This window comes from Lepidochelys olivacea (assembly GCF_965140295.1).
Source record: "Lepidochelys olivacea isolate rLepOli2 genome assembly, chromosome: 15".
In the NCBI taxonomy this organism is placed as follows: domain Eukaryota; kingdom Metazoa; phylum Chordata; order Testudines; family Cheloniidae; genus Lepidochelys; species Lepidochelys olivacea.
The window spans coordinates 22,593,643-22,609,602 of record NC_140425.1 but is presented as its reverse complement, the minus strand read 5'-3'; the positions used below and the strand labels follow the sequence as shown (position 1 = coordinate 22,609,602).

The window sequence follows — 15,960 nt, the reverse complement described above, 5'->3', positions numbered from 1 at the left end:
TACATCTAAGGGGAAGTATTATCTCTTCCAAGAAAGACACTGAGAAAACTTCCAGTGGAGCATGTTCTTTTGTTGTATGCATCACCATTTTCTACAGCCATAGAGGTTAATTCTCTTAGGCTTGTACAAGAAAGGGGTAGGACAAAGGTTGGACCTGTTTTGAATGTTGATCTCATAAATGGATAATCCAATAATACAGTAAATGGATGTGAATAGGATTGTAGTTATTCTTCAGCTGCTTTGGAACTTTTAAAAATCAATGCATTTCGAAGCAATAGGACTCTGTATTAAGTAAGAGCAACCTTTTCCAAATGAGTTAGAGTTTTATGTTTAATTTCTTCTGAGCCACAAATGAACTCACAGACCAAAATTAAAATATGTAAAAATCCAATCCCATGCCAATATTCAGACCTCTCAGATGATATTTTTAGGAAATAGATTTTTCTCCTCAGGTTATTTCATCTTTTCTTCTATTTTTATTTTCCCATACAACTGCCCCTCCCTCTTCCTGTCCCTCTCCCTTTCCCTTCCCCATCACTTTTATCCACTTTGAAGGCTTTGATGCAGTCCCCCGTCAGTCTCTGGGCTAGACTGACACTGCTTTCAAGAGGCATGGAATGGTAAGACATGATGCTAGAAGTCAGGCTGTCTGGGCAAGCTACTTCACCTCTTTATACCTTGGTTCCCTCACCTACCCTTTGTCTGTTTAGAGTGGAAGATCATCAGAGCAGAGACTTTGGGTACAATGTGCTGTGCATACAGTGCCTAGCACCATGGGGTTCCAATCCTGGTTGAAGTGCTATTGTTATACAAATAATACTTTCTCTTTCTCTTTCTCCTTCCCCTATCGCATTTGCAGCTTGTCTGTCTCTCCTCCAAAGCACATAAATGCTGACTCGTTACCATTCAACTGTGAGCACCTGGCAGCACTGGGCCGATGACACACAACTGAACCCACAATAATGGATATTTTCTCCTTCGAGTGAGTAAGGAGAATTTGCTGATGAATAGGTAATTGATCTAAACATCTTACTGTGGTATCATGCACTAAAGGCAGGCAAGCATTAGCAAGATCTTTCAACAGGAGTTGTGCTCCACAAATCAATTAGGCAAATCCCACCTTGTGCCTTTCTTTTTCAGGATTAAGAATCCAGGCCTTCCAATGCTAAGAGTCTCACATAGTGAAAAATGAGAGAAACTACTGAAATCATAGATAGTCCTTTAGATGATGACAAGGTCCAAGGGAAATCCACTTTACACTGTGATTTACAACTTTAGCAGATGGGTTGAAAGTCAGGTCAGCTTATTTTATTGTGGTTATGTTAAGCTTGTCATTTTCAGGGTCTCTGTCTCTCTCCCCCACACACACACAAATATATTCCCTTCTCTGTACTTTCTCTGCTAAGTGCTAAGGTACTAAGTGAAGCAGTGAACATTAAAATGTCATTTTGAGATGAACAAGAAAACTGGCACGCACACAAAATTCACAAAGCATTTTATGTTGCTGTCGATAAATTTAGCAGAGATTCTTTCCGTTGCTATGTGTATTCTTTCTAGCTAACCTGCTTCAAAAAATATTTAAAATTCCCCCCTTCTCCTTCCAAACTAAAACAGTGTGACTCCTCCCCAGCCCCCAATAAAGGATAATACAAATAAGCTATGATGTTTTGGCTAGTTGAATTCACCAATACTCTACCTATTAAGAGCTGGATATCCTAGAGCTAGGCTTTTGATCCATATTTAGGCACCTAAATAAGTAGCTTAATTTCCAGAGGTGCTGATTAGCTCCCAAACCCAATAACTTTCTAAGGAGCTGCAGATATTCCACCATCTGAAAACAACACAATGTATAAAGAATTTGGGCCTGCTGTTCCAGGAAGCCTAGGTAAACCAAAGTAGAGGTTTACACTTCTTATCTGAGCGATTTGTGTGAACAGACTACTAAATTACATGCCTTAAATGCAGGAAAATAAGCCAATTTTGCATTGCTCAGGGGTCGTCCTTTTGCACAGGGTGAGGGTTGTACTGATAATACTTACACAAATAAATAACAAGAATGGATACTTAGTTTTATAAAGGTGAGGAAGTATTATCCTCATTTCAGATATATGGAAATAAAAGCATTAACTAGCCCTTACTATGCCCTGCTGGTCTCCATTTTGCAGAAGGGAAGAATGGTGCAGCAAGGTGAAGTGACTTGCCCAAGACTACACAGCAACCTAGCAGTCACATGAAGATAAGAACTCAGACCCCAAATCAGCCAAGTTTTCAAGCACATGCTTTACTGAATCAGTGTCTCGGGAAGGTCTAGTCCTCAACCCTGAGCTCATACTTGCAGACAGCTTTGCCTCTTTTCTGAAACCAGAGACTTTACTTTTGATACTTGTTTTTTCCTAAAAATCTAAAAATGTAATCTCTGTGGTATATCTTTCTTTTAAAAAAGCCCCATGCTGTGCAGTGCTGAGAGCCCTCACCTCCTATTGGAAGCAATCGGGTTGAAGTGCTCAGCACTGCATAGGACTGAGACCTAAGTGCTTAACAAACACCTTGCCTACTCCTCGGAGATGCCGAGAGAGGACAGCTCCCATCCTGCTGAATGATAGTATCTAGTGTCTATTGACTTTGAAGGGAGCTGTAGGGGCTCAGCTCCATTTAGGGCCAGAATGACTGTCTTTATGGTTGTCTTGCTACATAGCTATGCACTTAAGATTGTCATTCTATGTCAGCACTTTCCAGCTAGGACTGAAGTGAATCGGGAAGAGCAGAAGGGGCTGTGAAAATGAAAAATAATAAGGAAAGTTCATACTTTGTCAAGCCTCTAGTACCCTTGTCAACACCCCTTACACTCACACCCACGCTTGGCTTCACTTTAGCTTTTGTGCAAGTTTTGGAGAGGCTGTTCTGTAATCAAATCAGTGTGCCTATCCCAGTCCCATACGTAACACTCTGTTATTCAGTATGATTCCTAAACATTTCTAGTAAAGGCTGCAATCAAGAGTATGGCTCTGTTGTACTAGGCACACTACAAACACTGATGAAGAGACAGTAAGCATTGCAGCACAGGAACTGTCATCTGCTATGTGCCTCATCCTACTCCGACTAAAATAAATGACAAAATCCCACTGATTTCAATCAAGCAGAATTAGGCCCTATATGGCAGTTTAAGCAGTAAGTTGCTGCTCTGATTGAAGTCAATGGAATAGGGTATTGGACTGGGAATCAGGAGAGTAGGGTTATATTCCCAACTCTACCGCTGACCTGGTGTGAGCTCTGGCAAATTGCTTCCCCTCTCGGTGCCTTCATTTCCCCTCCCACCCTTTCTCCCTCTTGTCTAGATTGTAAAGCTCGCAGTGCGTTTGTAGAGCACCCAGCACAGCGGGCCCCCTGTCTAAGCTAGGCCCTGTAGGCACACAGCTGGAGTACAAAATAAACAAGGAAGAAAAGGATCACATGAAACATCCTTTGCTATTCTCTTTAGCATCTCACTGTCTCCAACAGAGAATCTGGTTCCCCATTTTTTGCAAGACTTGAGGGTTGGGGCGGGGGAGATGTGTGTGTGTGGGGGGGTCACTTCATGGAATTAGCTAGCTCTTTTGCCTATTATCTACAGGGGAAAACAAAACACCTTCATGGTGGGAATGTGGTGATTGCTACAATCTGGTCTCTTTGAAATACCATAAGAGAAGATGCTTCTGAGGGGTTTCCCTTTGAAACGCTGCCAGAGAGCTCTATCTTGTGACAGTTTGTGTGAGATGAAAGATAGCAGAATCAAGCATAGTTGCAGGGTCTAAATTTTTTTTCCTGTTACTTCTGTATTTTAAACACACAAATTCATCAAAGTGAAGGTCATTTGACTTTCAAATAAAATAAAGTTTCCTTAGAGAGCTCATGGATGGAATCTCTCCTTGCAGGAGGCCTGCTGTGGATGATGGTTTCACAAGGGTTTAGAAGGCTCTGACAAAGACCAGTCCCCTTTCAGTTTTTAAGCTGAACATGAAATATAAAGCCCTTGTTTACTGTTTCAAAGGAAAGAGATCTTTTTCTGTCCTTGTTTTATAGTCTCATTTCATCCAGGGCTCTGCAAAGCCCAGTGGTTTCTCCTCACTGAAACATTTGCTTGGCCTGATTTTCAGTGGATTCGGACCCTCAGTTTAACATTGTCCTTTGGATTCAGACTGATGTTTCATGCTGAAACCATGAATGTCACCTGATTATGATGTAGAACCATAATCAGCCCAGCACAAAAGTGGGCTCAGGGTCATTCAAAACTCACTCAAAAAGGTGTCTGAACATAGCAAACCTTTAGACAAACATCACACACATTTCAAACTTCCAGTGAAGAAGGAAGCAAGTTGAATTTTGGATGGATTCACATTTCTTTCTGAACATTTTCCACAGTTCTGATTTTGGTATACTTGCTCTAAATTCTACAGTTTGTTCCCCATAGGCATGTCACTTTTCAAGCTTTGTGAGATTTCCTGTCTTATTGCTGCTAAATTATATATGCCAAAAATAAGGAATAAAAGAATGGAAACACTGATAAGATCCTGAAGTGCAGAAGCACCTGAGAACAATACCTTCGGTATAGAGCCCCAGCATCACACACAATTTGCAATCAATACTATTATACACAGGTAATCAGACATAATTAATTGAATTCTATTAAATGTTCCCTGTCCTAAAGGAAATGCAGGGAGGTTTCAACTGAAAGGATTTTATTAAGGCAGCGTTCATTCAGTGCTCTAAATAGTCAGTCAGTTCTCATTTCCAGTGTAATTCTGAGGCAGCAAAGGTGGTGAAAGCCACCTGGGATGACTTAACCATAGGAAGTGTCAGCCCTGAAGGTGGTGCTACTCCAGGAATGGGAAGACAGCACTAAACAGGTGTTGTCATAACCTATTTGCTCTAACCAGAAACAATGCTCCTAGTTTGAACAGTTATGTTAACATTGCCCTAGTGATGTTCAGCATGGTGTTACCATATTTCTAGTGCATGCATATATGGAATTATATGGCCTACTCATGGCTTACGGACAGACTTTGATCTCATTTAGACTGGTGTAAGTATGGAATAAATCTGTTGATTAAAATGAAGTTGCTCTAGATTTAGACTTATGGTAGTAAAATAAGAATCTGATCCTTAAGTTTTTATTTTGCAATGTGCAGAGGACGGAAATTCTCTTTTGTGGAGGATTGGAAGATTTCCAAACTTCGCTTTATTCTTATTTGGGTCAAAGCCTGAAATTTTTGAAATCCTGTTTCAAAGAAAATTCTGGGAAAAAATGGCTTTAGAGAGGATCTTGAGAAGGATTATATAATTATTACAAATAGAGGACATGAGAGTGACTAAGGAAACATGATGGGCCAGATCCAGCTTGTGTTGGCCAGGATACAGGGCGCCCCAACGGATCACTGTAAGGTGTTCACAATACCACTTTGCTAGGCATGATTTCAGCCAGTCAGGAAGGCCTCCAAAGAGGGTGGGACGGGTCAGCAGGAGCAATTTATCTGGCAAATGTACGGAATTATGAACAGCTGAGTCAGACATGCTGAAACAAGTAGCCTTCACTGACAGGGCTCTTGTGTAAAGCTGCCATCTCACAGTGGAGCTCTTTAGAAAGAGGCAGTAGCACCAGCTCACAAGGGGTGAATGCTCCTTGCAGTGTAGCTGCCCCCTGCTGGTGCAAGAGAGGTGCATAGTTTGCATCCCTTGGACCAAAGGATAAAAAAAATCAAGTGTTGATTGTATAGCTCTGATAATGAAGGAATAGTATAACTGTCTATATTTGCTTAAGAGGTACCAGTATAAAGGAGGGGGATGGGATAGTTCGATCTGCTGTTGAGACTATCAATATGAGAAGAAATGGCTGAGAACTAAAAGAAAGGAAAGCTTTTAAGTAAGAAATCAGAAAAAGTTTCTTACAAGTTTCTTCAAACAACAGGATGTTAGAGTGGCAGCTGTAGCCATAACCCCCCAAAAGATTAAGAATGGAATAGATAAAACACAGCCATGTGGAGAAAATTGAAGCTCCATAAAAGAACTTTGGACTGAATAACCCAGGTGGTCTCTTCCAGCCTGATGCTCTGTGGAAGACTAAGCATCATGTTCATTGTCCTAGGCCTGGTTTATGCTCCAAATGTTTTAGCTGGTGCCTGTTTATATACCAGAGCCTGGACTAATCACTGCCCATTTTACGTTATAAAGTTCCCAACTCTGATTCCAATACAATCAATACAACCTACAATTATACTACTAGAGATGGTTAGAAATTTTCCAGCACAATGTTTTCCTGCAAGAAAATGCTTATTTGTCTAAAGCAAAATGTTTCACAAAAATGTCAGCTTGGATGAAATTTCATTCTGGGTAGGGGGGAAAGGACCAGAGCATTCTGATAAGGCTGAAATGGAGTCTTCTGACATTTTCCAAATGGAATGTTTCAAATTTTCTGTTTCAAAATAACATTTTTGTTTCAATTTATAATATATAATGAATGAAACATTGCAATGAAATACTTCAGTCTACTTTGCACAATTATTTCTCTGGTATTTAATTTTGTTGGAAATTTTGAATTTTTTTTGTTTTGGATCCATTTCAGAATGGGAAAAATTTTGAAATTATGCAATTTCACATTAAATGGAAATCTTGTTCCTGCCCAGCTCTATATACAGTGAAATCATAAACAAGTTAGGAAAATAACTAGAGAGGATGAACAAAAATAACTATGAATGATGGTCTAGAACCTCAGCTGTTGGAAACTGGTGTAGTTCTATTAAAGTCAATGGAAATCCTCACCTGCTGTAAATTAGCATAGGCAATGGAACTATGCTACTTTAAGGCAGCTAAGGATCTGGCCCAGTCTTGCTAACAACTGGATAATGAAACATGTCTTACACCCAAGCTGATGCAATATGCAAGACAGAGAACCCCTCCTCCCTCCCCAAAAAAATAGAAAAGGGGAAGGAGAGAAAGTGGCCAGATTTGCCCCCAAAATGATAGATGGTAGGATTACATGGAAGTATCTCAGGAAGTATCTTTGCTTAAAGATCGTTGTGTATGAAAACTGAGAGTCTCATGAGTCTGTATGAATTGATTCCAGCTCCTATAGGATGGCAACTTTGTAATATACTTACTGCTGCCAAAAATGAGGAGGGTCATTAATGCTCTCAGGAAAGTGCCTCTGCGTGGAATGACTACTCTAATACCCAGCTGCAATGCATTAAGATTTGAAGACCTAGTGAGGAAGAGAAGCAGCTTATTTCCTTGGATGATCAAAGCATCCAGTGAATTAGTTTCTGCAGTCCCTACTCAGACAGAAATCCCATTGACCTGGAGTAAGTTTCCCCCAAACTAAGATCTAAGGGCATAATCCTAAAGGTTGATGAGCTCTCTGCCCCAATCCAGTATTTAAGTGTGTGTTTAAATGTGAGATTACTCACATTTGGAGCTGGGTGGGAAATGGTCCTGTGAAAATTTTTGAGAGCTCAAAATATTTTCTGTTCCACATCAGGATAAAACCAAGGTTTACCATTTTTTTTTTTACAGAAAAATAGACAGATTCCCCATCTCAGAGTCATTAATAGATTCATGGTTTGGGCACCCACGTAGGTCTCCCACATTGTAAGTGAGTGCCATATCCACCAGGCTATTCTGCTCTCTGGTTTTGATCAAAAAAGTCCATTCTGGACCCAAGAGACCTTTCCCGACAAAATCTTCATCAAAACTGACCCTTTCCCACAAAACATTTTGTTGAGAAATGCCTGAGCAGTTCTACTCAATGTTTAAAGTTAAGTGTATGCTTTGGTACTTTGGTGGATGTCAGGTTTGTAGGTTTGAGCCCTTAAGGCCCATTTCAACTCAGATTGGAGTTGGAGCCCATCAGAGTCAGTGGAAAGATTCCAATTGGTTTCAGAGGGGGATGGGCTGGGCTAGAAATCCTATGGCCCCAGTTCTCCCACCCACAGGACAGGAATAAGCCTGGATGACTCCTAACAGGAATTATCTGTATCCTGCAATGGAAGAATAGTGCCTGTAAGATTTTGTACTTGAACCAATTACTTAGTAGATTATATTTTTAAAACAAATATGAACAAAGACCGGAAGATAGAAACTGGAGATGGGCCAACATAGGAAAATACATAGGCCCTAATAGAATTGATTATTCTGGCATCTGGAAACCCCAAAACCAAATGATGTAGCTTGGCACAACCCAAAACTTCCTCCAATTTGCCCAACAAACAACAGAAAAGGGAGAAAGGACGCGGTTGTCAAATGCATGTAAGGTAATTAGGTGCCCACCTCTCCCTGAAATAAAAGGGGAATTGGATGCTTACATCACATCAGCGTCTTTGAAAATTGTGGTCTATAAGAGTTAGGGTGGAATGTTGATTTAAGAGTCCATTTATTAGGCCAATACTGACTATACATTAGTTTAATCCATACACATATACACAACTGGAATTTGTAAACTATCTGGTAACCCACTTGTTAAATATAAATGACTTCAAACGCACCACTGAGATTTTCAATTTAATGTTCTATCGAAAAGCAGTTTGGGTGAAACTACTGTGATTCACCATAAAAGGAGTGTTCCAGACAAAAGGTTAATTAACACATGAAACACATTATCACACAGATTCAACGGAGCAAAGTGTTTTAATGAGTTTGAGAAGCAGCCTGAGCAGTGCTTAAACAGTGGCAAATCGGAAAGTATGGAGTAGAGAAGAAGTTGAGGATTAATCATTTAGGCAAGGTACCCCACATATTGCTAAGCTGGCTCCATTCTACAGGCTTCTCTGTATAACCTGCACTCTGATATAAAGTTCAGTTTCTATAGACTCCAGCTGTGACCCTGATCCTGTAAAGATTTAAGCATATGCTTGAATCTAGGCACATAAGAAATCCCACAGAACTCCTTGAGGCTATGCGTGCACTTAAAGTTGAGCACATGCTTAAATCTGCCTTTCTTATTTAGAACCTCTTTGCAGATCCTTTCAGCAACACTTTTCTATAATCATTAAAGCACTTGGCTCCTGTAGATGCTATTATGAAGTGCAGTGCAGCAATCTGGAGCATTGAGCACCAATTTTTATGAGTACTTTGAATTAAGAATAAAACCAACATAAGTATAATTTTGATCTGTGTTTAGCTGAGCCCCACTGTATCCTAAATCTGATTGCTGCTCATTTGTATATTACAGTTAATACACCCAATTGTATTCCTGCTCACTGCAATAGTCTATAATGAGGGAAGTGAACTAGCTTTAAAAAATAAATGCTTCTGAAGGACACAGAACTCAAGGCCAGGTCCTGATCCTATTGAAGTCAATTGCAGAACTCCCAGTGACTTCACTGGACTAGAATTTGGCTCTCAAAATTGCCTGCAGGTCAGGCTTAACCCTTTGAATTTCTTCCTAGAACTTGGGATGTCAGCTCTTCTATGAAACAGCTGGGAACTGGATAAGCATTTGGAATAGCAGCATACAAGAACCCACTATGCATCCACTTTTCTTTAACTATCACAGCATCTGTCTCATTGTCATCAGTTGTAAAGCTCACCTAGCACACTTTCCCAAAGAAAGTAAAAATCCTCCTACAGTTCAATGCTCTGGATTTTCAGCCCCTTTGATCCCTGCTTTCAAAATACACCAGCTGATTCAGACCTTGGGCATTTAAATTAATTAATTGAAGTCAGTAGCAATTTATTGAATACTCTGCCTTGATTCTGTGTGATTTTTACATTCAAACATTTTTCAGCAAGCATTTAAATTGAACAGTGAGTATGAGCAGCTATCATTACAGCAAAGCCATAATAAAGGTCACACATTGGTTAGATTGAAAGCGACATTAATACCTTTCAAATTCTTATTAGAAAAGTTCCATCATGGTTCCATTTTCCTGGGGAGTAATAGGTCACCTGTCAAATCTATCACCATGTCTGTCTCCATTCTTCCTACTTTAAAGCAAGGATCAAAGAAAATAGAAAAAAATCAAAAGAAGTACACTTCTCAAGAGCGTCAATTTGACAAGTTTCATTAAAGTCACGAGTTCAAGCATATGGTAATCCATTACCTGAAATCCTGGAGTAGATACTGCATGGTACACTGACCTAAAGCAAATGAATGCGAAGACTGAGGGAGCACACTCAGAGTCCCTATCCTTACGTACCTAACTGTTCAAATAATATGAATGAGAATCAGTTCTGTGACACACTGTGGTGGGTTTTTTTAAACAAAGGGCTAGATTGTGTGAGATTCAGACTGAACATCTGCACAAGGGAGTGAGATCCCACCTCTGCATCCCTATCTGCGCTACCCAGGCCTCAGATGCAAGCACGTATGAGTAAGAGGGCTTATTCTCCTTCTTACTCCCTCCCTGGATCAGGTGGGCAGGGAGGTATGGAACTCTTGCTTCACTCTATACCCATTCCCATACAAACCACAGTCCCTTAATCAGAGCAGGAGGGGTGGTCATTTACTGCTCTATTACTGGGGCGAGGAGGATGTGCGGGTGAAATCAGTATGTCTATGAGCAACAGTGAAGCTTATTCACACCCCTTCTGCTTCATGTCACAGACTAACCCTAATAGCCAGATCCTCAGCTCACATAAACCAACATAGCTCCATTTAAGTCAATTGAGCTATGCTAGTTTACCCCAGCTGAGGATTTGACCCTTTATGTCCTACCATGACTAAAATGGGCCTCACATGCCAAACACTGCAACATTTGGTCAACAGATCAGTACATTATTTTTAAAAAGTGTTTTTATAACATGAGAAAAACAACAAAATGGAAAACACCGTTTAAAAAGACATATTTCAAATAAACAGCTGTGCTTCAGACTTTAAACGTCATGACAATTGGCAAATGATGTATATTGTTACCTGTATTTTATGTTTATCTGCATGGTGCTTTATGGAGCACATAAAATTATATAGATGGAAAAATATATTATTTTTAGCAAGTAAAGACAAGTCAAGAGAGAGAAGAAAAGGAGGACACATTTCTGAATCACCTGTCATTCAAAGGTAACAGCTCTCCTCTTATCAGTAAATATAGGGTTTTTTAAAAAGGCTTAAGAGAAGAAAATCCATAATTTAGAAGGAAGATTAGGCACCTCTGAGGAGAAATAGAAGGGATATACAGATGCTGATCTCAATGTCTCTGACCTTAATATCTGTAAATATCTATGTCACCAGTATAAATCTGAAATAATTTAACTGACTTCACTGGCCTCTCCTCTCATTGTTCTTGGGGACTGTCAGTCTCAGGGTCCTGATTTCCCATCGATCCCTCCCTTTTCTTTTGGTACTGGGAGCTAACCAGACCAAAAAACCCCGCTGAGTTTTAGCAAGGGGCCAACAGTCCCCTTACATAAAGTATGATCCCTTGCCTGTAGGTTTCACAGACATCTTCTGGAATTCTGTAACAGGGATGACATTCTACAGAATGCTTTAAGCAACTTCTACAAAGGTTATGATTTTCTATTCCATTCTATGAGACTTTTCTATAAGGGGAGAAGGAGGGATCAGTTGGTATAAATCAGTTTGACTTCAATGGATCAATCCCAATTTATAGCAGCTGAGGTTCTGGGTATTTATTCTGTAATAGATCTGAACCAAAACCCCATAGCTCAACCACCCCAAAATCCAAATCCAGACTTAAATTGTGGGGCTAGGTCCAATTCTGATATAGAGAGCCATTTGGGGCAGTAATCTGAATGCTTGGACATAAAATTATCTGACAACCTCAGTATAAGGTTGTGATTTAGTGAGAAAATATATTCTGTGTCCCTTCAGCAGCAGCACAACCCTGAAATGTTGACACTGACAAATATAAGATTTCTAAAAGCTGTAACAGAAAGAATCTCCCTTATAAAACCTGTTTTTCCTATTTCTGACTACAGGCTATACATTTAGTTTCTTTATATCTGAGACAATCTGTTAATAAACTCTTTCAAAAATAAGGTGAAGTTGAATTTTGGTTAGCTAAGCAGTTTGAAATGATTTATAATTGTGATGCACGGAAAAGGGAACATAAAGTTGGCTATTTAGGGATATAAGTTCCCTGTAAGCTGCATGGTCACACAGCAGCCTATTTAGCGCCATGCAGGCGCTCAGAGAACCCACCCAGCCGGAACCTGCTGTGGCCGGGTGAGGGGCAGCCTGAACGCAGCGCCAGCTAGACCTACCACGGCCGGGCACACCTCCCCTGGCCCAAACCCAGCCCTGGTCAGGACCTGCTGCGGCCGGGGGAGGGGTGCCTCCCCCCCCCAGCCCATGTGCTGTGGGGAGAGAGAGCTGGGGGGAGTCCTCTCTACCTACTGTAGCCCCAGAGCACCCCAAACCCCTCATCCCCAGCCCCACCCCAGAGCCTGCACCCCCAGCTGGAGACCTCACCTCCCCATACCCCAACCCTCTGCCCCAGCCCTGAGCCCCCTCCCACACTCCGAACCCCTCGGCCCCACCCCGCCACATGAATTTTTTTATGTGTACAAATGTGGAGGTGATGTGTCACATATCGCCCCCATATTGGTTCACATAACAAAATTCATTCTGCACATGTGTGGGGAAAAATTAGAGGGAATACTGGATACAAATCATTTGAATGAAAACTTATATGAAAAAAATGGCTTCTCTAAGAACATAGATAGACGGTCTTCCATATTACGTAGGTATGAAGGTGTTAGACAAATAGGATTTATTTTTAACCCAAATAATCTAATATCAATTTAGAGATTCCTTTGATACACATGTATGGTACAGGTTCAGCTTCCAGGAATGCAATAGACATCTTCATAAAGTGCCATATGGGATTAAGCTGTTATCGACAAAATAGACATAAGAAGGAGAAAGGATGTAATGAAACTAGAGCAAATCTAGTGAATAGGCATGTAGGAGAAAGAAATTCTTCTTAGAGGCATAAAGAATTATAGCATTATAGTTAGAGTTGTGGAAATATTTCCTCTCTCAAGGCTTTAAAGCCCCCACTACAAAAATTCAGGATTGTGTTGTCTACTACTCCATAAAATGACCCAAGAAGCAAGGAGACTTCGTATACCTTTAGCGTGTAGTAATTCCAGCAACTTCTGCGGTTCAGCCACTACAGGATGCTACACACAAAGCCTCTACTAAGCTATTGCTACTTTTCTTTCCAGTTGTTGAGCACTAATGTTGTGACACTACTGCAAAACCTCTTTGAGCTGGTGTAGATTAGTATTATAGCATCAGCCAGACGCTTCCCTTGCTTTAGTTGAATCTTATTGAGAAACAGCAGGTAGTTATATTTCATTGTAGTACTGTGTGTTTAAAAATCAAGCAATACATATTATTTGTCAGGTTCCCCACGAGGTGGATGTTACTACAGGTCACCCACCAAAAAATCTTCTTTTATTTATTATATATAAAGAAAGGCTGAAATCTGTCATCTGAGCAAATTCTACTCTTATGTAAATATTGATCAAACAATCATGGCCAATGATAGAACTCTTTAAGTGAATTAGACGAATGTTCCCACGTGGCTATCAATTTAATTTCCCAGGCTAAATTAGCATCTTTTGTAAAGTGAAGCCCTTTTAAGGAAGATAAATTGTTCAGTGACACCAATGTCCATTACAATTACTGCTTTATTCCTGTGCGTGCTGTTCTGCATAACATACCTGGACTTTGCAAGGGTATTTTGTCAGTATAGGGTGGTGAGTTTATAAGGCACTTGTCCACATAGCACTGACCTTGCTATAAGTTATTTTTATCCACTGTCTCTAAAATCTGTAAAAGGTACAGTAAATGGTGTCCAGTTATAAACCAGAGTAATCCCCCTCTTGCACATCTTTAAACATAGCAGTCCAAATTAATCTTTGCTTGTAAATCCATAAATTGAATTGGACTTACACCAGGGACAATGAATTTAGCAGAATCGTGTTTAGAATTTAAAACAGAAGGTCACAGTCGCCAGCTGAATGTTAGCTCATAAAAATGAAAAGCCAGAAAATTCTAAAATGATCCTTTACCAAGGAAGAGAGAAGAAAAGCAGATTGAACACCTGTAAACAGTAACTAGTGGGTCATTACAGTAGCTTCCTTCAATGGAAACAAAAGTGCATTGGGATTTAGCTGAAATGGCTGTTGAAAGGGAGAATCGATGCAGTTGACATCTGAGGAATCAGTCTGTTCCTTTTCTCACGCTTGCTTTTCCCCTCAGGACCGGATTCAGTGCCCACTGAAGTCAACAGGAGTCCTCCAATGACTTCTGTGGACTTTGGAAGACCTTATGTGAAGTCTTGTATCCTTTAATATTTATCAATATTATTATTCATTAGTGATGATTTATTGACTTTGGAGATGCAGAAAGGCCCCTTAAAATGAGTCCTGGACAAAGGACCATGTATAGAGGTACATTTCAGAGTTGTAGGAAGCTTTGAAGGAAAAGAAGCAAGATGTACAACTCTGTCTCATTAACTGCTATGTTCACCTATGGAATTATAGACATGATGCAAGTATATAGTAAATTTTAACAACTGGAGTGATCTGAAAAGCAGAGGAAGGCAAGTACATAGACATACAAAAGTCTAGTTTATGTATGGTTTCAGAGTAGCAGCCGTGTTAGTCTGTATTCGCAAAAAGAAAAGGAGTACTTGTGGCACGTTAGAGACTAACACATTTATTTGAGCATAAGCTTTCGTGAGCTACAGCTCACTTCATCGGATGAAGCCACAAGTACTCCTTTTTTTTTAGTTTATGTATGAAATCCTGGCCCCACTGAAGTCAAGGGACTTCACCCTGTGTAGACATACTGACACGTAGGAATTGCTTTTCTGGATTAGACCAGTGGTCCATCTAGTCTAGACAGCTTGTCTTCGATAACGGCCAGCCCTAGATGCTTCACAGGTAGGTTAAAGCAACCCTGCAGTTGCAGTTATCAGTTGACAACTATGGGATAATATGCCTCAAGGAAGAGTGAGTCTTTTAACAGTTAGGGGTTGGCTTATGCACTGAAGTATGAGCTGTTATGTTCCTTCCCAGATGTTTTTTGCTTTTACCGTTTTAACTCTGGGTATGCTCGATATCTATATACATGGCCAGTCTTGTTAAACGTTGCAGCATTTTTTTATGATAAAGCTCACTGTATTTCCACTTGTGCTACCTTTCAATGGCAATTTGAGAAGGGAGTAACCCTGCCATCCAGCACAAAGCTGTGCGTGGAATCTCTGTTGAATTGCAACGCACATAATTCACTAGCGGAACTATTGCGCGCTTAAGTGCTCTCTTACCATCTATGAATCCCAGATGCCAACATATTCACAGGCCAATCAGAGCTTCTTTAGACATTGGACTTCACTCACCTTCCCTGAATGGGTTAGCTCCATCAGGCATGTGGCTAAGAGTTTTACTGGTTTGGTTGCATCAATGTCAGTAATGGTCAACCAGAGCGATTGGAAATTGTGTCATTAAATTCTTCGGACCCTTACATTAGTCTTAACAAAAATCACAATGTACTGGGTAGTTTTGAATATACCTTCTACGCCATACCTATTTGCTTGCCTAGCTGTTTAGAGAAATCACACATGTGAACACCGAGTTTAGAAACAATTGGCTTGACCTTGGGCAGGGCTAAGCCCATAACTCCCAATGAAATTCCTAGCACCTCCCAGAGTCAGGCCCTTGCTATCACCTGGCAAGCAGACACTATTCCCAGCCTTCTCTGCAAACAGTCCACATGTTATCCAAAGTCCAAACTCCTTCTGGAGCTTCACTTCATTAACATGGAAAACAACAGTAAGATGAAAGCTTATCTCAAACCTCCTCTACACCCCTGGTGGCTCCTTCTAGAATTCCCTTCCTAAGGCTTGGCCTTACTAGATTCACTCTCTCTCCAAAGCACCCCCTCTACCTCCCTTATCTCCAGGGGGGTGTTCTGCCTTAGTGCATCAGCAAACCAACGTAACCCTTTCCTGGCATGATCACACA

At 40.6% G+C, this 15,960-nt stretch overlaps 1 long non-coding RNA gene across 3 annotated transcripts in view; it reads right to left on the bottom strand.

Moving 5' to 3' along the window:
- Window positions 1-15,960, bottom strand: part of LOC311531721 — a 612,131-nt gene that overhangs the window by 158,463 nt on the left and 437,708 nt on the right. Inside the window, exon 6 of one of the 3 annotated variants that reach the window (XR_014714264.1) lies at window positions 9,850-9,951. The exons of the other annotated variants lie outside the window; for them this stretch is intronic. This is a non-coding gene — a long non-coding RNA (uncharacterized lncRNA). The remainder of the gene's footprint in view (window positions 1-9,849; window positions 9,952-15,960) is intronic. 3 annotated transcript variants of the gene reach the window in all.